The sequence below is a fragment of the Hypanus sabinus genome, chromosome 19, assembly GCF_030144855.1.
Source record: "Hypanus sabinus isolate sHypSab1 chromosome 19, sHypSab1.hap1, whole genome shotgun sequence".
Lineage (NCBI taxonomy): Eukaryota > Metazoa > Chordata > Chondrichthyes > Myliobatiformes > Dasyatidae > Hypanus > Hypanus sabinus.
The window spans coordinates 3,055,231-3,083,087 of NC_082724.1; positions in this window are offsets into that span (position 1 = coordinate 3,055,231).

The window sequence follows — 27,857 nt, forward strand, 5'->3', positions numbered from 1 at the left end:
ATTCCTTTTGTTCCCTATTGTTCAGAGATGTTCCTGTTTCCTATTGTTCAGAGATGTTCCTGTCTCCTATTGTTCAGAGATATACCTGTCTCCTATTGTTCAGAGATATTCCTGTTGTTCCCTATTATTCAGAGATGTTCCTGTTTCCCATTGTTCAGAGATGTTCCTGTTGTTCCCTATGGTTCAGAGATGTTCCTCTTGTTCCCTATTGTCCTGAGGTGTTCCTGATCCCTATTGTTCAGAGATATTGCTGTTGTTTCCTATTGTTCAGAGATGTTCCTGTTGTTCCCTATTGTTCAGAGATGTTCCTGTTGTTCTCTATTGTTCTGAGATGTTCCTGTTCCCTATTGTTCAGAGATGTTCCTGTTTCCTATTGTTCAGAGATGTTCTTGTTGTTCCCTATTGTTCAGAGATGTTCCTGTTGTTCTCTATTGTTCTGAGATGTTCCTGTTCCCTATTGTTCAGAGATGTTCCTGTTTCCTATTGTTCAGAGATGTTCCTCTCTCCTATTGTTCTGAGATGTTCTTGTTGTTCCCTATTATTCAGAGATGTTGCTGTTCCCTAATGTTCCGAGATGTTCCTGTTGTTCCCTATTATTCAGAGATATTCCTGTTCCCTATTGTTCAGAGATGTTCCTGTTTCCTATTGTTCAGAGATGTTCCTGTTTCCTATTGTTCAGTGATGTTCCTGTTGTTCCCTATTGTTCAGAGATGTTCCGGTTGTTCCCTATTGTTCAGAGATGTTCCTGTTTCCTATTGTTCAGACATGTTCCTGTTTCCTATTGTTCAGAGATGTTCCAGTTGTTCCCTAGTGTTCAGAGATGTTCCTGTTGTTCCCTATTGTTCTGAGATGTTCCTGTTCCCTATTGTACAGAGATGTTCCTGTTCCCTATTGTTCAGAGATGTTTCTGTTGTTCCCTATTGTTCAGAGATGTTCCTGTTGTTCCCTATGGTTCGGAGATGTTCCTGTTGTTCCCTATTGTCCTGAGATGTTCCTGTCTCCTATTGTTCAGAGATGTTCCTGTTCTTCCCTATTGTTCAGAGATGTTCCTGTTTCCTATTGTTCAGAGATGTTCCTGTTGTTCCGTATTGTTCAGAGATGTTCCTATTACCAACTGTTCTGAAATATTCCTGTTGTTCCCTATTATTCAGAGATGTTCCTGTTTCCTATTGTTCAGAGGTGTTCCTTCTTCCTATTGTTCAGAGATGTTCCTGTTTCCTATTGTTCAGTGTTGTTCCTGTTGTTCCCTATTGTTCAGAGATGTTCCGGTTGTTCCCTATTGTTCAGAGATGTTCCTGTTTCCTATTGTTCAGACATGTTCCTGTTTCCTATTGTTCAGAGATGTTCCAGTTGTTCCCTAGTGTTCAGAGATGTTCCTGTTGTTCCCTATTGTTCTGAGATGTTCCTGTTCCCTATTGTACAGAGATGTTCCTGTTCCCTATTGTTCAGAGATGTTTCTGTTGTTCCCTATTGTTCAGAGATGTTCCTGTTTCCCATTGTTCAGAGATGTTCCTGTTGTTCCCTATGGTTCAGAGATGTTCCTGTTGTTCCCTATTGTCCTGAGGTGTTCCTGATCCCTATTGTTCAGAGATATTGCTGTTGTTTCCTATTGTTCAGAGATGTTCCTGTTGTTCCCTATTGTTCAGAAATGTTCCTGTTGTTCCCTATTGTTCAGAGATATTCCTGTTGTTCCCTATTGTTCTGAGATGTTCCTGTTCCCTATTGTACAGAGATGTTCCTCTCTCCTATTGTTCAGAGATGTTCTTGTTGTTCCCTATTATTCAGAGATGTTGCTGTTCCCTAATGTTCAGAGATGTTCCTGTTGTTCCCTATTATTCAGAGATATTCCTGTTCCCTATTGTTCAGAGATGTTCCTGTTTCCTATTGTTCAGAGATGTTCCTGTTTCCTATTGTTCAGTGATGTTCCTGTTGTTCCCTATTGTTCAGAGATGTTCCGGTTGTTCCCTATTGTTCAGAGATGTTCCTGTTTCCTATTGTTCAGACATGTTCCTGTTTCCTATTGTTCAGAGATGTTCCAGTTGTTCCCTAGTGTTCAGAGATGTTCCTGTTGTTCCCTATTGTTCTGAGATGTTCCTGTTCCCTATTGTACAGAGATGTTCCCGTTCCCTATTGTTCAGAGATGTTTCTGTTGTTCCCTATTGTTCAGAGATGTTCCTGTTGTTCCCTATGGTTCGGAGATGTTCCTGTTGTTCCCTATTGTCCTGAGATGTTCCTGTCTCCTATTGTTCAGAGATGTTCCTGTTCTTCCCTATTGTTCAGAGATGTTCCTGTTTCCTATTGTTCAGAGATGTTCCTGTTGTTCCGTATTGTTCAGAGATGTTCCTATTACCAACTGTTCTGAAATATTCCTGTTGTTCCCTATTATTCAGAGATGTTCCTGTTTCCTATTGTTCAGAGGTGTTCCTTCTTCCTATTGTTCAGAGATGTTCCTGTTTCCTATTGTTCAGTGATGTTCCTGTTGTTCCCTATTGTTCAGAGATGTTCCGGTTGTTCCCTATTGTTCAGAGATGTTCCTGTTTCCTATTGTTCAGACATGTTCCTGTTTCCTATTGTTCAGAGATGTTCCAGTTGTTCCCTAGTGTTCAGAGATGTTCCTGTTGTTCCCTATTGTTCTGAGATGTTCCTGTTCCCTATTGTACAGAGATGTTCCTGTTCCCTATTGTTCAGAGATGTTTCTGTTGTTCCCTATTGTTCAGAGATGTTCCTGTTTCCCATTGTTCAGAGATGTTCCTGTTGTTCCCTATGGTTCAGAGATGTTCCTGTTGTTCCCTATTGTCCTGAGGTGTTCCTGATCCCTATTGTTCAGAGATATTGCTGTTGTTTCCTATTGTTCAGAGATGTTCCTGTTGTTCCCTATTGTTCAGAAATGTTCCTGTTGTTTCCTATTGTTCAGAGATGTTCCTGTTGTTCCCTATTGTTCAGAAATGTTCCTGTTGTTCCCTATTGTTCAGAGATATTCCTGTTGTTCCCTATTGTTCTGAGATGTTCCTGTTCCCTATTGTACAGAGATGTTCCTGTCTCCTATTGTTCAGAGATATTCCTGTTGTTCCCTATTGTTCAGAGATGTTCCTGTTTCCTATTGTTCAGAGATATTCCTGTTCTTCCCTATTGTTCAGTGATGTTCCTGTTGTTCCCTATTTTTGAGAGATGTTCCTGTTGTTCCCTGTTGTTCAGAGATGTTCCTGTTTCCTATTGTTCAGAGATGTTCCTGTTGTTCCCTATTGTTCAGAAATGTGCCTGTTGTTTCGTATTTTTCAGAGATGTTCCTGTTGTTCCGTATTGTTCAGAGATGTTCCTGTTTCCTATTGTTCAGAGATGTTCCGGTTGTTCCCTTTCGTTCAGAGATGTTCCGGTTGTTCCCTTTTGTTCAGAGATGTTCCTGTTTCCTATTGTTCAGAGATGTTCCTGTTGTTCCCTATTGTTCAGAGATGTTCCTGTTGTTCCCTATTGTTCAGAGATGTTCCGGTTGTTCCCTTTTGTTCAGAGATGTTCCTGTTTCCTATTGTTCAGAGATGTTCCTGTTGTTCCCTATTGTTCAGAGATGTTCCGGTTGTTCCCTATTGTTCAGAGATGTTCCTGTTCCCTATTGTACAGTGATGTTCCTGTCTCCTATTGTTCAGAGATATTCCTGTTGTTCCCTATTGTTCAGAGATGTTCCTGTTTGCTATTGTTCAGAGATATTCCTGTTGTTCCCTATTGTTCAGTGATGTTCCTGTTGTTCCCTCTTTTTCAGAGATGTTCCTGTTGTTCCCTATTATTCAGAGATGTTCCTGTTGTTCCCTATTGTTCAGAGATGTTCCTGTTTCCTATTGTTCAGAGATGTTCCTGTTTCCCATTATTCAGAGATGTTCCTGTTGTTCCCTATTGTTCAGAGATGTTCCGGTTGTTCCCTATTGTTCAGAGATATTCCTGTTCCCTATTGTTCAGAGATGTTCCTGTCTCCTATTGTTCAGAGATATTCCTGTTCTTCCCTATTGTTCAGTGATGTTCCTGTTGTTCCCTATTTTTCAGAGATGTTCCTGTTGTTCCCTATTGTTCAGAAATGTGCCTGTTGTTTCGTATTTTTCAGAGATGTTCCTGTTGTTCCCTATTGTTCAGAGATGTTCCGGTTGTTCCCTTTTGTTCAGAGATGTTCCGGTTTACTATTGTTCAGAGATGTTCCTGTTGTTCCCTATTGTTCAGAGATGTTCCGGTTGTTCCCTATTGTTCAGAGATGTTCCTGTTTCCTATTGTTCAGACATGTTCCTGTTTCCTATTGTTCAGAGATGTTCCAGTTGTTCCCTAGTGTTCAGAGATGTTCTTGTTGTTCCCTAATTGTTCTGAGATGTTCCTGTTCCCTATTGTACAGAGATGTTCCTGTTCCCTATTGTTCAGAGATGTTTCTGTTGTTCCCTATTGTTCAGAGATGTTCCTGTTTCCCATTGTTCGGAGATGTTCCTGTTGTTCCCTATGGTTCAGAGATGTTCCTGTTGTTCCCTATTGTCCTGAGGTGTTCCTGATCCCTATTGTTCAGAGATATTGCTGTTGTTTCCTATTGTTCAGAGATGTTCCTGTTGTTCCCTATTGTTCAGAGATATTCCTGTTGTTCCCTATTGTTCTGAGATGTTCCTGTTCCCTATTGTACAGAGATGTTGTTGTCTCCTATTGTTCAGAGATATTCCTGTTGTTCCCTATTGTTCAGAGATGTTCCTGTTTCCTATTGTTCAGAGATATTCCTGTTCTTCCCTATTGTTCAGTGATGTTCCTGTTGTTCCCTATTTTTCAGAGATGTTCCTGTTGTTCCCTATTGTTCAGAGATGTTCCTGTTTCCTATTGTTCAGAGATGTTCCTGTTGTTCCCTATTGTTCAGAAATGTGCCTGTTGTTTCGTATTTTTCAGAGATGTTCCTGTTGTTCCGTATTGTTCAGAGATGTTCCTGTTTCCTATTGTTCAGAGATGTTCCTGTTCTTCCCTATTTGTTCAGAGATATTCCTGTTCTTCCCTATTGTTCAGAGATGTTCCTGTCTCCTATTGTTCAGAGATGTTCCTGTTGTTCCCTATTGTTCAGAGATCTTCCTGTTGTTCCCTATTGTTCAGAGATGTTCCTGTTTCCTATTGTTCAGAGATGTTCCTGTCTCCTATTGTTCAGAGATGTTCCTGTCTCCTATTGTTCAGAGATATTCCTGTTGTTCCCTATTGTTCAGAGATGTTCCTGTCTCCTATTGTTCAGAGATATACCTGTCTCCTATTGTTCAGAGATATTCCTGTTGTTCCCTATTGTTCAGAGATTTTCCTGTTGTTCCCTATTGTCTTGAGGTGTTCCTGATCCCTATTGTTCAGAGATATTGCTGTTGTTTCCTATTGTTCAGAAATATTCCTGTTGTTCCCTATTGTTCAGAGATGTTCCTGTTGTTCCCTATTGTTCTGAGATGTTCCTGTTCCCTATTGTACAGAGATGTTCCTGTCTCCTATTGTTCAGAGATATTCCTGTTCTTCCCTATTGTTCAGTGATGTTCCTGTTGTTCCCTATTTTTCAGAGATGTTCCTGTTGTTCCCTATTGTTCAGAAATGTGCCTGTTGTTTCGTATTTTTCAGAGATGTTCCTGTTGTTCCCTATTGTTCAGAGATGTTCCGGTTGTTCCCTTTTGTTCAGAGATGTTCCGGTTTACTATTGTTCAGAGATGTTCCTGTTTCCTATTGTTCAGTGATGTTCCTGTTGTTCCCTATTGTTCAGAGATGTTCCGGTTGTTCCCTATTGTTCAGAGATGTTCCTGTTTCCTATTGTTCAGAGATGTTCCTGTTTCCTATTGTTCAGAGATGTTCCTGTTGTTCCGTATTGTTCAGAGATGTTCCTATTACCAACTGTTCTGAAATATTCCTGTTGTTCCCTATTATTCAGTGATGTTCCTGTTTCCTATTGTTCAGAGGTGTTCCTTCTTCCTATTGTTCAGAGATGTTCCTGTTGTTCCCTATTGTTCAGAGATGTTCCTGTTGTTCCCTATTGTTCAGAGATGTTCCTGTTTCCTATTGTTCAGACATGTTCCTGTTTCCTATTGTTCAGAGATGTTCCAGTTGTTCCCTAGTGTTCAGAGATGTTCCTGTTGTTCCCTATTGTTCTGAGATGTTCCTGTTCCCTATTGTACAGAGATGTTCCTGTTCCCTATTGTTCAGAGATGTTTCTGTTGTTCCCTATTGTTCAGAGATGTTCCTGTTTCCCATTGTTCAGAGATGTTCCTGTTGTTCCCTATGGTTCAGAGATGTTCCTGTTGTTCCCTATTGTCCTGAGGTGTTCCTGATCCCTATTGTTCAGAGATATTGCTGTTGTTTCCTATTGTTCAGAGATGTTCCTGTTGTTCCCTATTGTTCAGAAATGTTCCTGTTGTTCCCTATTGTTCAGAGATATTCCTGTTGTTCCCTATTGTTCTGAGATGTTCCTGTTCCCTATTGTACAGAGATGTTCCTGTCTCCTATTGTTCAGAGATATTCCTGTTGTTCCCTATTGTTCAGAGATGTTCCTGTTTCCTATTGTTCAGAGATATTCCTGTTCTTCCCTATTGTTCAGTGATGTTCCTATTGTTCCCTATTTTTCAGAGATGTTCCTGTTGTTCCCTGTTGTTCAGAGATGTTCCTGTTTCCTATTGTTCAGAGATGTTCCTGTTGTTCCCTATTGTTCAGAAATGTGCCTGTTGTTTCGTATTTTTCAGAGATGTTCCTGTTGTTCCGTATTGTTCAGAGATGTTCCTGTTTCCTATTGTTCAGAGATGTTCCGGTTGTTCCCTTTCGTTCAGAGATGTTCCGGTTGTTCCCTTTTGTTCAGAGATGTTCCTGTTTCCTATTGTTCAGAGATGTTCCTGTTGTTCCCTATTGTTCAGAGATGTTCCTGTTGTTCCCTATTGTTCAGAGATGTTCCGGTTGTTCCCTTTTGTTCAGAGATGTTCCTGTTTCCTATTGTTCAGAGATGTTCCTGTTGTTCCCTATTGTTCAGAGATGTTCCGGTTGTTCCCTATTGTTCAGAGATGTTCCTGTTCCCTATTGTACAGTGATGTTCCTGTCTCCTATTGTTCAGAGATATTCCTGTTGTTCCCTATTGTTCAGAGATGTTCCTGTTTGCTATTGTTCAGAGATATTCCTGTTCTTCCCTATTGTTCAGTGATGTTCCTGTTGTTCCCTCTTTTTCAGAGATGTTCCTGTTGTTCCCTATTATTCAGAGATGTTCCTGTTGTTCCCTATTGTTCAGAGATGTTCCTGTTTCCTATTGTTCAGAGATGTTCCTGTTTCCCATTGTTCAGAGATGTTCCTGTTGTTCCCTATTGTTCAGAGATGTTCCGGTTGTTCCCTATTGTTCAGAGATATTCCTGTTCCCTATTGTTCAGAGATGTTCCTGTCTCCTATTGTTCAGAGATGTTCCTGTTCTTCCCTATTGTTCAGAGATATTCCTGTTGTTCCCTGTTGATCTTAGATGTTTCTCTTTTCTATTGTTCAGCGATGTTCCTGTTGTTCCCTATTGTTCAGAGATGTTCCTGTTGTTCCCTATTGTTCAGAGATCTTCCTGTTGTTCCCTATTGTTCAGAGATGTTCCTGTTTCCAATTGTTCAGAGATGTTCCTGTTTCCTATTGTTCAGAGATGTTCCTGTTCCCTATTGTTCAGAGATGTTCCTGTTTCCTATTGTTCAGAAATGTTCCTGTTGTTCCCTATTGTTCAGAGATGTTCCTGTTTCCTATTGTTCCGATATTCCTGTTTCCTATTGTTCAGGGATGTTCCTGTTGTTCCCTATTGTTCAGAGATGTTCCTGTTACCTATTGTTCTGAGATGTTCCTCTTCCCTATTGTTCAGAGATGTTCCTGTTTCCCATTGTTCAGAGATGTTCCTGTTCCCTATTGTTCTGAGATATTCCTGTTGTTTCCTATTGTTCAGAGATATTCTTGTTTCCTATTGTTCAGTGATGTTCCTGTTCCCTATTGTTCAGAGATGTTCCTGTTTCCTATTGTTCAGAAATGTTCCTGTTGTTCCCTATTGTTCAGAAATGTTCCTGTTGTTCCCTATTGTTCAGAGATGTTCCTGTTGTTCCCTATTGTTCAGAGATGTTCCTGTTGTTCCCTATTGTTCAGAGATGTTCCTGTTTCCTATTGTTCAGAGATATTCTTGTTCCCTATTGTTCAGAGATGTTCCTGTTGTTCCCTATTGTTCAGAGATGTTCCTGTTTCCTATTGTTCAGAGATGTTCCTGTTTCCTATTGTTAAGTGATGCTCCTGTTTCCTATTGTTCAGAGATGTTCCTTGTTGTCAATATCTCTGCAGCTGTATCTCGAGCGCAACATATTGATGCAATTACAAAGAATTTACAACAGCCGCTATGGTTCATTGTGGGTTTGAGGTTTGCCCGGTCTCCAAAGACTAACAGATTTCTATAGGTGCACGGTCGTGAGTATTCTAACTGGTTGCATCATCATCTGGTTTGGAGGGGCCACTGCACAGAATCAGTTGAAGCTGCAGAAAATTGTAAACTCAGTCAGCTGAATTCAGGGCAGCTGCCTCCCTCACATCTTCAAAACACTATGCCTCAAAGAGGCACCATTCTTCACTAAGGATTCCACTATTCAGGACATGCTCTCTTCTCAACAATACCATGAGGGAGGAGGTGCAGGAGCCTGAATACACACACTCAATAATTCAAGCTTTGTTCCCTTGGCCATTTGATTTTTGAATGTACATTAAACCAGTGCACCTTGCCTCACTATTTTCTTGCTGTCTTTTTGCACTTGTTCACTTTCATTTATATATATATATATATATATATATAATATTGCAATTTATGCTTTATAATGTCCTGCTGCCACAGAGCAACATATTTTACAATATTTTCAGTGATAATAAAGCTAATTCTGATTCGGATTCGGATTTGTGTTTGAATCTCCTTTTTTTTAACTATTTGAACAATTTGTTCAAAGCACCAAAGCGAGGGTGAAGGACAAACGGATGTTCATCTCACTACTCCTCAAGGTTTTCTCACCTCAGCACTGAACTGTCTCTGTGCCTGTGGCCTGCGGCCATTGGCACTCACCTCAGCCCTGAAATGCTTTTCTGTGACTGTGGCCTGCAGCCATCGGCACTCATCTCAGTGCTAAACTGACTCTGTGATTGTGGACTCCCTTTTGGTTCATGTTCTGTGTGTTATCTGTTATTTTTATTGTTTGCACGATTTGTTCTTTTCTCACACTTTGGTCTTTAGGTGCTCCTTGTAGTGAGAGATTTGTGAAGAGTTCTATTGTGTTTCTCTGTTTCGTGCCTGTCAGCAAGAAGACAGATCTCATGGATAAATACAGTCATAGACAATTCATAAAGTCATTGAACACTGTAGCAAAGTTATAGGCCATTTGGCCCATCGTGTCTGTACCTAGTCCTATCAACACAGTCCTGGACCATAGGCCTCCATACCTCTCCAAATTTCTGTTAAATGTTGAAATCGACCCTGCCTCCACCACTTGTGCTGGCAGTTTGTTCCACACTCTGATCCGTCCTCTGAGTGAAGAAGTTTCCCCTAAACATTTCACCTTTAATCCATGACTTCTAGTTCAATCCTACCCAACCTCAGTGGGAAAAGCCTGCTTACATTGACCCTCCCTATACCCCTCATAATTTCGTAAACTTTTGTCAAATCTCCCCTCGTTCTCCAGCACTCTAGGGAACAAAGTCCTAACCTATTCAACCTTTCCTTCTAACTCAGGCCCTCAAGTCCCGGCAACATCCTTGTAAATTTTCTCTGTACTCATTCGATTTTGTTTACATCTTTCCTGTAGCCAGGTGACAAAAAAGCACAGAATGCTCCAAATAAGGCCTTGCCAATACCTTACACAATTTCAGCATAACATCGCAACTCCTGCACTCAGTACATTGATTTATGAAGACCATTGTGCCCAAAGCTTTCTTTATGACCCTATCTATCTATGAATTTCAAGGAAAGTTACCACTTTATCATCCAGACTATTGATATAGATGACAAACAAGAACAGACCCAGCAACAATCCCTGTGGCACACTACTATTCACAGGCCTCCAGTCAGACAGGCAACCTTCTACTACCATTCTGTGGCTGTTTCCACAAAGCCAATGTCTAATCCAATTTACTACCTCATCCTGAACGCTGAGTGACTGAACCTTCTGGACCAGCTTCCTGTGCAGGACCTTGCCAAATGCCTTACTGAAGTCCACGTATTCCACATCCACTGCCTTGCCTTCATCAACTTTCCTGGTAACTTCCCCGAAGAATTCTATAAGATTTGGTTAGACACGACCTAATATGCACAAAGCCATGCTGGCCATCCCTGATCAGTCCATACCCACCTGAATCACTGGTCCTTTCGAATAGATTCTAACTTTCTCACCTCTGATGTCAGGCTCACCGGCCTATAATTTCCTGGCTTATTTTAGAGCCCTTCTTGAACAGCAGAACAATATTGGCTGTCCCCCAGTCCTCTGGTACTTCACCTGTTGCTAAGAATGATTTAAGTATCTCTGCTAGGGCCCTGGTAGTTTTGTGCACTAGCCTCCCTCAGGGTCCGAGGGAATGCCTTGTCAGGTCCTGGGCATTTATCCACCCTGATTTTCCTCAAGACAGCAAATACCTCCTCTTCTATACAAGGTCCATGACATTGCTGCTGCTTTGCCTTACGTCTGTACACTCTGTATCCATCTGCCGAGTAAATACACCTGCAGAAAAGTCCAGTTAGGATCTCCCACATCTCTCTCAGCTCCACACATAGATTACCACTCTGATCTTCCAGAGGACAAACTTCGTCCCTTGCTGTCCTTTTGCTCTTAATATATCTGTAGGTACCCCTGAGATTCTCCTCCACCTTACCTCATGTCCTTTAGCCGTCCTGACTTCCTACTTATTGCATTTCCATGAGTCCATAAGCTCCTCATTTGTTCCTGGTTGCCTTTACCTGCTACGTACCTCCTTTGTTTTCTGAACCAGAGCCTCAATGTCCCCTGAAAACCGAGGATCCTTCAACCTGTTATCGTTGTCTTTCATTCTGACAGCAACAGTATAAATACTTTGATAATAAATGTACTAAATGTCATGTAAATGTAAGATTCCGATTCTGACGGTGGTCCCGCACGCTGCAGTTACAGCTCCTAAACTGACGGTGGCGCAATGTACCCACTATGTCCCCCAATCAGAATCAGGTTTATGATCACTGAGTGTTTTCAGGCAGCAATGCAATTCAGAAAAATTACAGCAAGAATCTGGTGTCCACAACAAAATAAATAAATAATGCAGAACAGCGAAATAGTCAGGTAGTGTTCATGGGATTATGGACCGTTCAGAAACCTAATGGTAGAGGAGGAGAAGCTGTTCCTGAAACATTGAGTGTGTGTCTTCAGGCTCCTGGACCTCCTTCCCAAGGGCGCGTCCTTGGATGGCAAAAGTCCTTCATGATGGATGCCGAGACTTTGAAGGTGTCCTCGAGGCTGGCGAGGTTAGTGCCCATGATGGGGCTGGCTGGGTTTACAACCCTGTGCAGTGGCCTCTCCGTACCAGACGGTGATACAACCCGTTAGAATGCTCTCCATGATACATTTGTAGACATTTGCTAGTCTTTGTTGCATTCCAAATCTCCTTAAACTTATAATGAAATATAAGTATTCTTTCTTCAAAATTGCATCAATATGTTGGGCCCAGGATAATCTTGTTGAAACCGCCCACCCTTTCCACTGCTGTTCTCCTGATGAGGACTGATGTGTCCCCTCAACTTCCCCTTTCTGACGTGCACAATCAATTCCTCGGTCTTACTGATGCTGAGTGCAAGGTTGTTGTTGCAACACCATTCTACTGAGGTTGCGTGAGACTAGAGCCAGAGGTCATAGGTTAAATTTAAGGAGGATCCTCATCACTCAGAGGGTGGAGAGAACAGAAGTGGTGGTTGCGGGTTTGATTGCAACATGTAAGAGAAGTTTTGTTAACTACATGGATGGGAGGGATGTGGAGGCTGTGGTCTGTGTGCAGATCGATGGGACGAGGCTGAAGGGCTTGTTTCTGAGCGGTCGTGCTCTCTGACTTTATGATTCACACAGCTTGTCTACTCTCCCTTCTGCTAGTCTATCTGCCAACTCTACAATCTTAAACCTGCACACCTTTTCCAACGTCTCAGAGTACTAAACTATCAGCCCTTGATCTCTACATCTCCAGAGAACTTTTACTCATGGTTAGTTTATTAAATATGACTTTTCCTGATTGGCTGCATAACATGTTACTCTGGGTAACACCCTGAATGTACCGGGAAACTCCTGTGAAATGGTTCTCATAACCTTTATCACTTGACATCCAGATTAAAGGCTCCAGTATTTATTGCTGTGCTGTTTTTTCACACACCCCTGATAGCTGTGGGTTTGATTTGTTTGTGCCAAAGTCTAAATAGAATAAGGAAGGGGCTAAGGCATATTACATTAATACAGCTTGGCCCTTCAGAGTTCATTTCCAGCATCCCCTGTAAGAACGTTTGCACGTACTTCCCACGTGTCTGTGTTTCCTTCCAGTGCTCTGCTTTCCTCCAACAGTCAGTCCAAAGTTGGATGTTTAAAGTTCAAAGTAAACTTATCACCAAAGTACATATTCTTGTGTCACCCAGACTCACTCTCAATAAACGCAAAGAACCGATGAAAGACACGACGATTGCGCAAAAGAAAACGAACTGTGCAAATGCAAAGAAAGAAAATAATAATAATAACAAATAAACAAACATTAAATATTAAGAACTTGAGATGAAGAGACATGAAAGTGAGTCCTTCAGTTGTGGGAACAGCTCGGTGATGGGGCAAATGAATTTACCCCTCTGGTTCAAGAACCCGGTGGCTGAGGGGTAGTAACTTTCTGATCCTGGTGGATCAGGAGTCCTGAGACTCCTGGACCCTCTTTCTGATGGCAGCAGCGAGAGGAGAGCATGACCTGGGTGGAGCGGGTTCCTGATGATGGATGCTGCTTTCCTGCGACATTCAATGGTGGGGAAGGCTTAGCCTGTGGCGGACCAGGCTGTATCCACTGCTACTGGATTCAACAGTGGCTGGGTGGGAGATGCCAGAGAGTAGTGGTGGATAGCTGTTTGTCAGGTTGGAGGCTGGTGACTAGTGGTGTGCCTCAGGGATCTGTACTGGGTCCAATGTTGTTTGTCATATACATTAATGATCTGGAAGATGGGGTGGTAAATTGGATTAGTAAATATGTAGATGATATTAAGGTAGGTGGCATTGTGGATAATGAAGTAGGTTTTCAAAGCTTGCAGACAGATTTAGGCCAGTTAGAAGAGTGGGCTGAACGATGGCAGACAGATTTTAATGCTGATAAGTGTGAGGTGCTACATTTTGGTAGAAATAAACAAAATAGGACATATATGGTAAATGGTAGAGCATTGAAGGGTTAGGGAGTTGGAGCAGGAGCTGGATGAACTACGGATCATTCGGGAGGCAGAGGCAGAGATAGATAGGAGTTATCAGGAGGTAGTCACACCAAAAAACCAAGAAGTAGGCAGATGGGTGACGGTCCAGAGAGGCAGGGGGAGCAGGCAGAGAGAGCAGAGCACCCCTGTGGCCATTCCCATTAACAATAAGTATACTGTACTGGATACTGTTGATGGGGATGACCTACCAGGAATGAGTTGTAGTGGTCCTGCCTCTGGCACAGAGGTTGAACCCTCAACTAGAAAGGGGAGGAGGGAAGAGAAGAGACCGATAGTTTTAGGGGACTCTATAGTTAGGGGGGCAGATAGGAGATTTTGTGGGGCAGATCGGGAGTCTCGGATGGTATGTTGCCTCCCTGGTGCCAGGGTCCGGGACATCTCAGATCGGGTGCAGGCTATTCTTGAGAGTGAGGGCATGAACCCAGATGTAGTGGTCCATGTAGGGACCAATGATGTAGGTAAGGTGAGTGAGGGGGTCCTGCTTAGAGAGTTCAGGGAGTTAGGAGTGAAGCTGAAAGGCAGGACCTCCAGGGTGACAATCTCGGGATTGCTACCTGTGCCACGTGCGAGTGAGGCGAAGAATAGAATGATTAAGCACATTAATACGAGGCTGAGAGCATGGTGCAGGAAGGAAGGGTTCAGGTTTTTGGATAATTGGTCTTTGTTCCAGGGACATTGGGATCTGTTTCGAAGAGACGGTCTACATCTGAACCGGAGGGGTACTAACATTCTTGCAGGAGTATTTGCCAGTGCTGCTCGGGGGGGGTTTAAACTAGATGTGCAGGGGGCAGGGATCCAGATCCAGAGGGTTGGTCAGAAGGTGCATGGGGTTAAATGTGTACAAGGTTTGGGTGATCTTGAGAAGGTCATCAAAATTCAGGGTGCAATTTGCCCGATGGAAGTTCAAGGAGCTGGGTTAGGTACAGTAGACAGTGTTTTAAGCAAAGAGAGGAGGAATGGGCTAAGAATTCTATACTTGAATGCACGTAGTGTCAGAAATAAGACAGATGAGCTTGAAGCTCAGATGAAAATGGGGAACTACGATATTGTTGGGATAACGGAGACATGGCTGCAAGGGGATCAGGCCTGGGAATTGAGTGTACCAGGGTATACGTGCTATCGTAGAGACAGAAATATGGGAAGAGGGGGTGGGGTGGCCCTGTTGGTGAGGAATGAGATTCAGTCCTTAGCAAGAGGTGACTTGGGAACAGGGGAAGTAGAGTCTGTGTGGATTGAGCTGAGGAACAGTAAGGGTAAAAAGACCCTAATGGGTGTTGTGTACAGGCCCCCAAACAGTAGCGTGGATACTGGGTACAAGTTGATTAGGGAGTTAACATTGGCATGTGCTAAAGGTAATGCAGTCGTTATGGGAGATTTCAACATGCAGGTGGACTGGGAGAATCAGGTAGGTGCTGGACCCCAGGATAGGGAGTTTGTGGAGTGTCTAAGGGATGTATTTTTGGAACAGCTTGTGCTTGAGCCAACCAGGAACGAGGCTATTTTGGACTTGGTGATGTGTAATGCACAGGAATTGATAAGTGATCTTGAAGTAAAGGAGCCATTAGGAAGTAGTGATCATAACATGATAAGTTTTTATCTACAATTTGAGAGGGATAAGGGCAGATCAGAGGTGTCAGTGTTGCAATTAAATAAAGGAGACTACGGAGCCATGAGGGAAGAGCTGGCCAAAGTTAAATGGGCGGATGCCCTGGCAGGAAAGACAGTGGATCAGCAGTGGCAGATATTCTTGGGCATAATACAAAAGATGCAAATGCAGTTCATTCCAATGAGAAGGAAGGATTCAAAGAGGGGGAAGGGGCCACAGTGGTTGACAAAGGAAGTCAGAGATTGTATAGCATTAAAGAAAAAGAAGTATGACAGGGCTAAGATGAGTGGGAATACAGATGATTGGGAAAGTTTTAAGGAACAGCAGATCTTAACTAAAAAAGCAATATGGAGAGAAAAAATCAGGTATGAGCTCAGTCTAGCCAGGAATATAAAAGGGGATAGCAAAAGCTTTTTTAGCTATGTGAAGAGAAAGAAGATAGTTAAGAACAATGTTGGCCCCTTGAAGAATGAATTGGGAGAAATTGTTATAGGAAACAGGGAAATGGCAACAGAATTTAATGCGTACTTTAGATCTGTCTTCACCAGGGAGGACACAAGCAATCTCCCAGATGTATGGATGGGCCAGGGTCATAAGATATCAGAGGAATTGAGACAGATTGACATTAGGAAAGAAACTGTGATGAGTAGACTGGTAGGACTGAAGGCTAATAAATCCCCGGGTCCAGATGGTCTGCATCCGAGGGTTCTAAAAGAGGTGGCTCAGGAAATTGCGGATGCATTGGTAATCATTTTCCAATGTTCCTTAGATTCAGGATCAGTTCCTGAAGATTGGAGAGTGGCTAATGTTGTCCCACTTTTCAAGAAGGGAGGGAAGGAGAAAACGGAGAACTATCGCCCTGTTAGCCTAACGTCAGTCGTGGGGAAGATGCTTGAGTCCATTATTAAGGACGAAATAGTGGCACATCTAGATGGCAGAAATAGGATTAGGCCGAGCCAGCATGGATTTACCAAGGGCAAATCATGCTTGACTAATCTGTTGGAGTTTTTTGAGGGTGTAACAAGGATGTTAGACGAGGGTAAGCCAGTAGATGTTGTGTACCTAGATTTTCAGAAGGCATTCAATAAGGTGCCACATAGGAGATTGGTGAGTAAAATCAGAGCTCATGGCATTGGGGGCAGGGTTTCAACATGGATAGAAAACTGGTTGGCAGATAGAAAGCAAAGGGTAGCAGTGAATGGGTGTTTCTCGGACTGGCTGGAGGTGACTAGTGGGGTACCACAGGGCTCTGTATTGGGACCACAGCTCTTTACGATTTATGTCAATGATTTAGATGAGGGCATTGAAAACTATATCAGCAAGTTTGCTGACGATACTAAACTGGGTGGCAGTGTGACATGCGAAGAGGACGTTAGGAGAATTAAGGGAGACTTGGATAGGCTGAGTGAGTGGGCAGATACTTGGCAGATATCATTCAATGTGAATAAATGTGACGTTATCCACTTTGGAAGCTGGAACAAGAGGGCAGAGTATTGTCTGAACGGTGTCGAGTTAGGTAAGGGAGAAATGCAAAGAGACCTAGGAGTCCTAGTTCACCAGTCAATGAAGGTGAATGAGCAAGTGCAACAGGCAGTGAAGAGGGCAAATGGAATGTTGGCCTTTATTACAAGGGGAATTGAATACAAGAGCAAGGATGTTCTTTTGCATTTGTACAGGGCCCTGGTGAGACCACACCTGGAATATTGTGTACAGTTTTGGTCTCCAGGTTTAAGGAAGGACATTCTGGCAATTGAGGAAGTGCAGCGTAGATTCACTAGGTTGATTCCTGGGATGGCAGGGCTGTCTTACGCAGAGAGATTGGAGAGATTGGGCTTGTACACGCTGGAATTGAGGAGATTGAGAGGGGATCTGATTGAACCGTTTAAGATAATTAAAGGATTTGATAGGATTAAGGCAGGAAATATGTTCCAGATGTTGGGAGAGTCCAGTACCAGAAGGCATGGATTGAGAATAAGAGGTCAGTTATTTAAAACAGAGTTGAGGAAGAGCTTCTTCTCCCAGAGAGTTGTGGAGGTGTGGAATGCACTGCCTCGGAAGACGGTGGAGGCCAATTCTCTGGATGCTTTCAAGAAGGAGCTGGATAGATATCTGATGGATAGGGGAATCAAGGGATATGGGGACAAGGCAGGGACTGGGTATTGATAGTGAATGATCAGCCATGATCTCAGAATGGCGGTGCAGACTCGAGGGGCCGAATGGTCTACTTCTGCACCTATTGTCTATTGTCTATTGAAGAACACAGTAGAACAGAGTGATCTAGGAATAATGATGCATAGTTCCCTGAAGGTGGAATCTCATGTGGATAGGGTGGTGAAGAAAGCTTTTGGTTTGTCAGCCTTTATAAATCAGAGCATTGAATATAGGAGTTGGGATGTAATGTTAAAACTGTACAAGGCATTGGTGAGGCCAAATTTGGAGTATTGTGCACAGTTCTGGTCACCAAATTATAGGAAAGATGTCAACAAAATAGAGAGAGTACAGAGGAGATTTACTAGAATGTTACCTGGGTTTCAGCATCTAAGTTACAGGGAAAGATTGAACAAGTTAGGTCTTTATTCTTCGGAGCGTAGAAGGTTGAGGGGGGACTTGATAGAGGTATTTAAAATTATGAGGGGGATAGATAGAGTTGATGTTGATAGGCTTTTTCCATTGAGAGTAGGGGAGATTCAAACAAGAGGACCTGAGTTGAGAGTTGGGGGCAAAAGTTTAAGGGTAACATGAGGGGGAATTTCTACTCAGAGAGTGGTTGCTGTGTAGAACGAGCTTCTAGTAGGTGGTAGAGGCAGGTTTGGTATTGTCATTTAAAGTAAAATTGGATAGGTATATGGACAGGAAAGGAATGGAGGGTTATGGGCTGAGTGCAGGTCAGTTGGACTAGGTGAGAGTAAGTGTTCGGCACGGACTAGAAAGGCCGAGATGGCCTGTTTCCGTGCTGTGATTGTTATCTGGTTATATATGGTTTTTATTGGGGTTTCCATACCAGGCTGTAATGTAACCAATCAATATACTCTCCACTACACACCTATAGAAGTTTGTCAGTTTTAGATGTCAAGCCAAATATTCACGAACTTCGAAGGAAGTAGAGGTGCTGCCGTGCTCTTTTAGTAATTGCACTTATGTGCTGGGCCCAGAACAGATCCTCTGAAATGATACTACATAAACCTGTCTGGACATGCCTCTGCTGACTGCTCCTGTGGCTCCTCCCACAGACCCCGGTATAAAGGCGATTGGAGGCACTGCTCCTCCCTCAGTCTCCAGGATGTTGTGTGGTGGTCTGTTGCTGCTAATAAAAGCCTATCGTTCACCTCCCGTCTCCGAGAGTTATTGATGGTGCATCAGTACATTAATGGGTCACTGTAAACTGTCATGTGATTTGGTGGGTTGTTGGGAGCCACAGCTCGTTGTCCCAGAAGGGCCTATTCCGCCCAAAATTTCCAAATAATAATGCAGTGGATTCTGGTTGACTGGGCGTTTGGATTTACAGGTTCAGCCATTTATTTAGGATAACTTTTAACAATCGACTTTTACCCTGTCTATACCCTTTATAATTTTGTATACCTCTATCAAATCTCCCCTCACTCCCTTACAGTGCAGGAAATAAAGTCCTAATGTATTCAACCTTGCCGTAGAACTCAAGCCCTCGCCTTCACCCATCCAGCATCCTCTTTGATTTTCTACCATCGGACAGGAGACTCCGACGCATAAAGACGAGCACAGTCAGGATGGGAAACAGTTTCTTCCCGCAGGCCATTAGGCTTCTGAACTCCCGGCCACATCGCATTCAAAGTGTCACCAGATAATTTGTCCTGTTCCTGACAATATTTAATTTACGCACTTTATTTGTTTATTTAAGTGTAATCCATTTGTAGATTTCATCCTTACTTTAGAGTTATAGTCTGTTACGTGTTCGACTGTGCTTTAACCCTGGTTCAGAGAAACATTATTCCGTTTGACGGTTCACATGTATATAGTTAAGTGACAATAAACTTGACTTGGCTTTGCTAGTCCTGGGAACATCCTGATGAATGTATCTTGCTCCCTTTCCGGTCCACTAAAGCAAATTTGATGGCTCTTTTGCTGATCTAGGTAGTTTTTAAATGTTGTGGGATAGCTGGAAGTGTGGTGTCCCAGAGCTGTTCTGGGAGCCCGACAATTGAAGATTGCAGTGTTCATGGGATTTAAAAATGCTGTTTAACATAATTGCAGAGTTGTAAAGCAAGTTAAACCAGCATCTAATTAAACAGTGATATTTTTCAAGGACTCCCATACTGAAGGTCACTAGTAAAAGAGAAATCGACAGCCTGACGAGAGGAGATGGAAGTCGGTGTAACGGGAATAAAACTTGGACGCAGCACATTAGTACAGTGTTCAGCATAACCTTCTCGAGTACCAGCGATCCGGAGTCAGTTCCCGTTGCCGTCTGCAAGGATTTTCACCGGGTTCTCCAGTTTCCTTTCACTTCCCGAAAATGTACAGGCTGGTGTTTTAATTGGTCACGTGAGTGTAATTGGGCTGGAATGCCACGCTGTATCTCTAAATAAAATTAAATACATGTGGAAAGAGGCAAAAATCTGCAGTTCTCATCATGCCCATTACTGAACCCCACAAGCCGGCTTCCCCATCAGCCTACAGTACCACTGCTTCGGGAAAGCAGCCCCCAGCCGCCCTGACTGGCCACAAGACATAGAAACGTGCAAACGTGCTCAAGGACAGCTCCTGCCCTGCCTGTGTCTGATCAAGGTGAACTCTGTTGTTGCGGATGTGTGTGAATATTTGACAGAGCTCGCAGTCTCTCAGCCTACCTTGTCATGGCCCTCGCAAGTTAACTGTCTGCCTACACTGCACTCTTTCTGTAGGTGTCACTCTCTTTTCTGTATTGTGTTACCTTTCTTCGTTCGTTGTGTGCCGTGTGTTTGACGTGGGCGATCACGGTCTTTCCATGGTATATCTTTCTACAGAAGTGGCTTGCCATTGGCTTCTGGGCAGTGTCTTTACAAGACGGCCAACCCCAGCCATTATCAATACTCTTCAGAGATTGTCTGCCTGGTGTCAGTGGTCACATAACCAGGACTTGTGTTCTGCACCGGCTGCTCATACGACCATCCACCACCTGCTCCCATGGCTTCATGTGACCCTGACTGGGGGCTAAGTGGGTGCTGGACCTCACCCAAGGGTGACCTGCAGGCCAGCGGAGGGAAGGAGCACCTCACACCTCCTTTGGTAGAGACGTATCTCTCCAGCCCGCCACTGTCTCAATGTAGAGATGGTGAGTCTGAAAGGCGCTCAAACAAAATATTTCCACTGTTCCTTGGTAAAAGTGACACCATAGGTTCGTTTATTTATCACCTGTACAGTGAAATGCATCGTTTGTGTGAACAACCAACATAGCCCAAGGAAGTGCTGGGGACAGCCCACAACAATAAACCAGTTACCGATGAGTGGAACTTGCTGATAGACCCGTTCACGGTCTCAGACTGAAACATTGCCTGTTTGTTGCACTCCATGGGTGCTGCCTGACAGAAATGTTGGAGGTACTCATCAGGTCAGGGAGGAGCCATAGAGATGCCTAAAGAGTCAACATTTTCACCAAAGCCCCTTCATTGGGACTTCCAGCATCTGCACAATCTCTTGTGTTTATGATGCTGCCTGACCTGCTGAGTTTCTCCCACATTTTCTGTGAGTTACTCTGGATTTCCAGCATCTGCAGAATCTCAAAGTTCAAAGTAAATGTATTATTAAAGTTCATATATGTTTCTCATGTTCTTGCAGAGAAAGGAACACAATAGAATCAATGAAAAACAAGCATAACTAAAGCTCTCACATTCTTGAATTCTCTAGAGTTACCCACTTTAAGCGAAGAACAAAACAGAATGATGACTGCTGACATAACTGAAGTTGAACTAAAAGCTGCAATTAGTAGGCTTAAATTAAGCAAGTCACCAGGATCAGATGGGTATACGGCAGAGTGGTACAAAGAATTTAAAAATGAGTTAATTCCTGTTTTACTCCCCACACTGAACTGGGCTCTAAAAAATGCACAAATGCCACCCAGTTGGAAGGAAGCGATAATCTCAGCTATACCGAAAGAAGGCAAGGATAAAATGGAAAGTGGGTCATTTAGACCAATATCTGTTCTTAATGTAGATTATATATTATTTACCTTCATCATGGCCAAACGATTAGAGGAGTTTCTATCCATACTGATACGTAATGATCAGACAGATTTTATATGACAATGCCAGACTCAAGACAATATACAAAGGGCACTTCACATTATGGATCATAAACAAAAAAATAAAATCGAAGCAATAGTGATAAGCATGGACGCTGAAATGGCATTTGATTCGGTTAATTGGAATTTTCTTTACAGAGTTTTACATAGGTTTGGTTTCCAAGACACAATTATTAAAACTATACAGACGCTATATGACAACCCCACTGCTAGGATTAAAATCAATGGATATTTATCAAATAGTCTTACCCTAGAAAGGGGCATGTGACAGGGTTGTGCATGGTCTCCACTACTCTTCATGTTATATCTGGAACCATTAGCTCAATACACCAGACAAAATGAAGATATCAGGGGAATTACTATTAAAGGGACAGAACATAAATTGGCTTGTTATGCGGATGACATTTTGATCTATCTAGGGCAACCAACATACTCTTTACCTAAATTGTTGCAATCCTTTGAACAATATGGTCAATTATCAGGATACAAGATCAACATAGATAAAACCCAATTACTTTCATATTACTATAGCCCACCAAGAGAAATTGAAAGTCGATATCCCTGGGCATGGAAAACAGAGTCTTTCAAATATTTGGGCATCATTATGCCAAAAGATTTGGCAAAATTATCAGAATGTAATTATCAGCCTTTATATTAAAAAATTAAGGAAGATATGGCAAGATGGAACCTGATTCCTTTTTTCAGTTTCAGTTCAAGGATTGAGTCTATTAAAATGAATATACTGCCCATTCTGTTATATCTCTTCCAGACCCTACCAACAGAAATTAATCAAAATCAATTCAATGAATGGAACAAGATGTTATCAAGGTATTTTTGGCAGGGTAAAAGGCCTAGAGTTCGTCTCAAAACTTTGCAATTAGCAAAGGAAAAGGGGGAATGGGGCCTACCTCCTCTTAGAGATTATTATTTTGCAGCACAGTTGAGAGCTGTGATATGTTGGTGCAACCCATCATATGACACTCAATGGAAAAACATTGAGGAGCGGGTACTTCCCATCCCCATACAAGCAATATTGGCTGATAACAACCTGCAAAGGTACATAAATACTGTTGATAACCCATGGGTGAAATTGACTCTTAAAATATGGAAAACTACTATAAAAGACTATAATCTGGAGGGAGATATTGCAATTCTTAAATGGTGTGCATATGACTTGGATTTTACACCAAATAAATTGGATGCTAGATTTAAGGACTGGACAGCTAAAGGAATAACAATTCTTTGCAACATAATGAAAGAAGGAACACTGTTCAGTTTTTGAAAAGCTTAAAGAGAAACACTTATTAGAAAAACAAGATTTTTATTGGTATTTACAGATGAAACAATATGTTAATAGGACACTTAAAAATGTAACCAAGGCAAGTACATGCTTGATAGAGCTATTTAGAAAAGCATATAATTCAGATAACGGTAGTAGAATTATTTCAAGCATGTATAAGGGGTTGTCAAATCTTAAAACACATTCGACTTCATACATTAAAACAAAATGGGAGAAGGAAGGAGGGATAATTATATCTGAGGAAGAATGGACAACAATATGGAGGTATCAATGGAAGTGTACCAGTTCACAGAAATGGAGGGAGTTTGGATGGAAAAACTTGATAAGATATTTTATTACGCCCTCTCAGAAATCCCATTATGATAGTAACCTCATTGTTTGCTGCAGAAATTGTGGAAATCAAAATGCAAATCATTATCATTCTTTTTGGGACTGTCCTGTTATCAAAAACTATTGGAGGGGGATGCACAATGCCCTACAAGACATCTTTAAATGTGAAATACCCTTAGAGAGTAAGACCATATATTTTGGATCTCTACCTCAAGGATGGTTGAAAAGAGATAAATATTTAATGAATATTAAATTTTTGTTAAATTGCAGCTTGTTGTTGAATATTAAATTGCAGCTTGTTGTTCTCGGCAGCTTGTTGTTCTCGGTGTTGGATGTGGGAGATCCTGGAGTCTCCGAGCCTCCCGGACGTCCACATCTGCGCCAGGTGCGCCGAACTGCAGCTCCTGAGGGACCGAGTTAGGGAACTGGAGCTGCAGCTCGATGACCTTCGCCTGGTCAGGGAGAGTGAGGAGGTGATAGAGAGGAGTTACGGGCAGGTGGTCACTCCGGGACCACGGGAGGCAGATAGGTGGGTCATGGTCAGGAAGGGGAAGAGGCAGGTACTAGAGAGTACCCCAGTGGCTGTACCCCTTGACAATAAATACTCATGTTTGAGTACTGTTGGGGGGGACAGCCTACCCGGTGGGAGTGACAGTGGCCGAGCCTCTGGCACAGAGGACGGCCCTGTAGCTCAGAAGGGTAGGGTTAAAAGAAAGAGGTCCATAGTAATAGGGGACTCAATAGTCAGGGGCTCAGACAGGCGTTTCTGTGGAGGTGACCGGGAGTCCCTGATGGTAATTTGCCTCCCTGGTGCCAGGGTTCGGGACGTTTCTGATCGTGTCCAAGATATCCTGAAGTGGGAGGGTGAAGAGCCAGAGGTCGTGGTACATGTAGGTACCAATGACATAGGAAGGAAAGGGGAAGAGGTCCTGAAACGAGAGTATAGGGAGTTAGGAAGGCAGTTAAGAAGAAGGTCCGCAAAGGTAGTAATCTCGGGATTACTGCCTGTGCCACGCGACAGTGAGAGTAGGAATAGAATTAGGTGGAGGATGAATGCGTGGCTGTGGGATTGGAGCAGGGGGCAGGGATTCAAGTTTCTGGATCATTGGGACCTCTTCTGGGGCAGGAGTGACCTGTTCAAGAAGGACGGGTTACACTTGAATCGTGGGGGGACCAATAACCTAGCGGGGAGGTTTGCTAGGGCTACAGGGCAAACTTTAAACTAGTAAGATGGGGGGGCGGGAGACTATTTGAGGAGACTATGGGAGAGGAGGTTAGTTCACCAGTGGAGCAAGTAAATAGACAGTGTGTGAGGGAGGAAAGGCAGGTGATGGAGAAGGGATGCGCTCAGCCCGAAGATGTAGGGGAGAAGAAAGAAAAGGATAATAAATTTGAATGCATTGTTAGGGATGGAAAGAGAGGAGGAGATGGAGAGTATCTTAAATGTATCTATTTTAATGCTAGGAGCATTGTAAGAAAGGTGGATGAGCTTAAAGCGTGGATTGATACCTGGAATTATGATGTTGTGGCTATTAGTGAAACATGGTTGCAGGAAGGGTGTGATTGGCAACTAAATATTCCTGGATTTAGTTGCTTCAGGTGTGATAGAGTAGGAGGGGCCAGAGGAGGAGGTGTTGCATTGCTTGTCCGAGAAAATCTTATGGCGGTGCTTTGGAAGGATAGATTAGAGAGCTCCTCTAGGGAGGCCATTTGGGTGGAATTGAAGAATGGGAAAGGTGCAGTAACACTGATAGGAGTGTATTATAGGCCACCTAATGGGGAGCGTGAGTTGGAAGAGCAAATGTGTAAGGAGATAGCAGATATTTGTAGTAAACACAAGGTGGTGATTGTGGGAGATTTTAATTTTCCACACGTAGACTGGGAAGCTCATTCTGTAAAAGGGCTGGATGGTTTAGAGTTTGTGAAATGTGTGCAGGATAGTTTTTTGCAACAATACATAGAAGTACCGACTAGAGATGGGGCAGTGTTGGATCTCCTGTTAGGGAATGCGATAGGTCAGCTGACAGATGTATGTGTTGGGGAGCACTTCGGGTCCAGTGATCACAATAGCATTAGCTTCAATATAATTATGGAGAAGGACAGGACTGGACCTAGAGTTGAGATTTTTGATTGGAGAAAGGCTAACTTTGAGGGGATGCGAAGGGATTTAGAGAGAGTGGATTGGGTCAATTTGTTTTATGGGAAGGATGTAATAGAGAAATGGAGGTCATTTAAGGGTGAAATTATGAGGGTACAGAATCTTTATGTTCCTGTTAGGGTGAAAGGAAAGGTTAAAGGTTTGAGAGCACCATGGTTTTCAAGGGATATTAGAAATTTGGTTCAGAAAAAGAGGGATGTCTACAATAGATATGGGCAGCATGGAGTAAAGGAATTGCTCGAGGAATATAAAGAATGTAAAAGGAATCTTAAGAAAGAGATTAGAAAAGCTAAAAGAAGATACGAGGTTGGTTTGGCAAATAAGGTGAAGGTAAATCCGAAAGGTTTCTACAGTTATATTAAAAGCAAGAGGATAGTGAGGGATAAAATTGGCCCTTTAGAGAATCAGAGTGGTCAGCTATGTGTGGAACCGAAGGAGATGGGAGAGATTTTGAATGATTTCTTCTCTTCGGTATTCACTAAGGAGAAGGATATTGAATTGTCTAAGGTGTGGGAAACAAGTAAGGAAGTTATGGAACCTATGACAATTAAAGAGGTGGAGGTACAGGTGCTTTTAAGAAATTTAAAAGTGGATAAATCTCCGGGTCCTGACAGGATATTCCCCAGGACCTTGAGGGAAGTTTGTGTAGAAATAGCAGGAGCTCTGACGGAGATCTTTAATATGTCATTAGAAACGGGGATTGTGCCGGAGGATTGGCGTATTGCTCATGTGGTTCCATTGTTTAAAAAGGGTTCTAGAAGGAAGCCTAGCAATTATAGACCTGTCAGTTTGACATCAGTGGTGGGTAAATTAATGGAAAGTATTCTTAGAGATAGTATTTATAATTATCTGGATAGACAGGATCTGATTAGAAGTAGCCAGCATGGATTTGTGTGTGGAAGGTCATGTTTGACAAACCTTATTGAATTTTTTGAAGAAGTTACGAGGAATGTTGACGAGGGTAAGGCAGTGGATGTAGTCTATATGGACTTCAGCAAAGCCTTTGACAAAGTTCCACATGGAAAGTTAGTTAAGAAGGTTCAGTCGTTAGGTATTAATGCTGGAGTAATAAAATGGATTCAACAGTGGCTAGATGGGAGATGCCAGAGAGTAGTGGTGGATAATTGTTTATCGGGATGGAGGCTAGTGACTAGCGGGGTGCCTCAGGGATCTGTTTTGGGCCCAATGTAGTTTGTAATATACATAAATGATCTGGATGATGGGATGGTAAATTGGATTAGTAAGTATGCCGATGATACTAAGGTAGGAGGTGTTGTGGATAATGAGGTGGATTTTCAAAGCTTGCAGGGAGATTTATGCCGGTTAGAAGAATGGACTGAACCTTGGCATATGGAGTTTAATGCTGAGAAGTGTGAGGTTCTACATTTTGGCAGGAATAATCCAAATAGAACATACAGAGTAAATGGTAGGGCATTGAGGAATGCAGAGGAACAGAAAGATCTAGTAATAACTGTGCATAGTTCCCTGAAAGTGGAGTCTCATGTAGATAGGGTGGTGAAGAGGGCTTTTGGAACGCTGGCCTTTATAAATCAAAGCATTGAGTACAGAAGTTGGGATGTAATGCTAAAGTTGTACAAGGCATTGGTAAGGCCAAATTTGGAATATTGTGTGCAGTTCTGGTCACCGAATTATAGGAAAGATATCAATAAATTAGAGAGAGTGCAGAGACGATTTACTAGGATGTTACCTGGGTTTCAGCAATTAAGTTACAGAGAAAGGTTGAACAAGTTAGGTCTCTATTCATTGGAGCATAGAAGGTTGAGGGGGGATTTGATCGAGGTATTTAAAATTTTGAGAGGGATAGATAGAGTTGACGTGAACAGGCTGTTTCCATTGAGAGTAGGGGAGATTCAAACTAGAGGACATGATTTGAGAGTTAGGGGGCAGAAGTTTAAGGGAAACACGAGGGGATATTTCTTTACTCAAAGAGTGATAGCTGTGTGGAATGAGCTTCCTGTAGAAGTAGTAGAGGCCAGTTCAGTTGTGTCATTTAAGGTAAAATTGGATAGGTATATGGACAGGAAAGGAGTGGAGGGTTATGGGCTGAGTGCGGGTAGGTGGGACTAGGTGAGATTAAGGGTTCGGCACGGACTAGGAGGGCCAAGGTGGCCTGTTTCCGTGCTGTGATTGTTATATGGATATAATATACTGTTGGTGGCTGGTAAAAAGACTCTTACTAGGAAATGGTTATCACAAGAGAGCCCAACTTTAAATACATGGATGGAAATTACAATGGACATTTACAAAATGGAGAAGATAACAGCATCTGTTTATCATAAGCTGGAACAATTTGATTCATACTGGGAAAAATGGTTTAACTACATATTGCCTCATAGGCCTGATTTTATTCTCACAAATCAATGAATCTGTTGTAAAGAAAAAGATCACTCCCTACTTGTACATAGTTCTTTCCTTTTGCTTGTTTTTTCTCTCCACTCTTTTCTATAAGTGTGTATCTCAGATAAATACTTTGTGGGGATTTGTGATATATATGATTATATGATATAGATGTACAATGTCTGAAATATATTTTATGGAAATGTTTGTTTGATGATGAACTTCAATAAAAAAATAAATTACTAAAAAAAGAATCAATGAAAACCTACGGAGAAAGATCAACAACAGCCAATGAGCAAAAGAAGACAGACTGCAAATATAATAAATCAACATAGAAAATGAATGACTAAAGAGCACGTACAGATAGATAGGTAGATACATCTGAGAACGTGTTGTAGA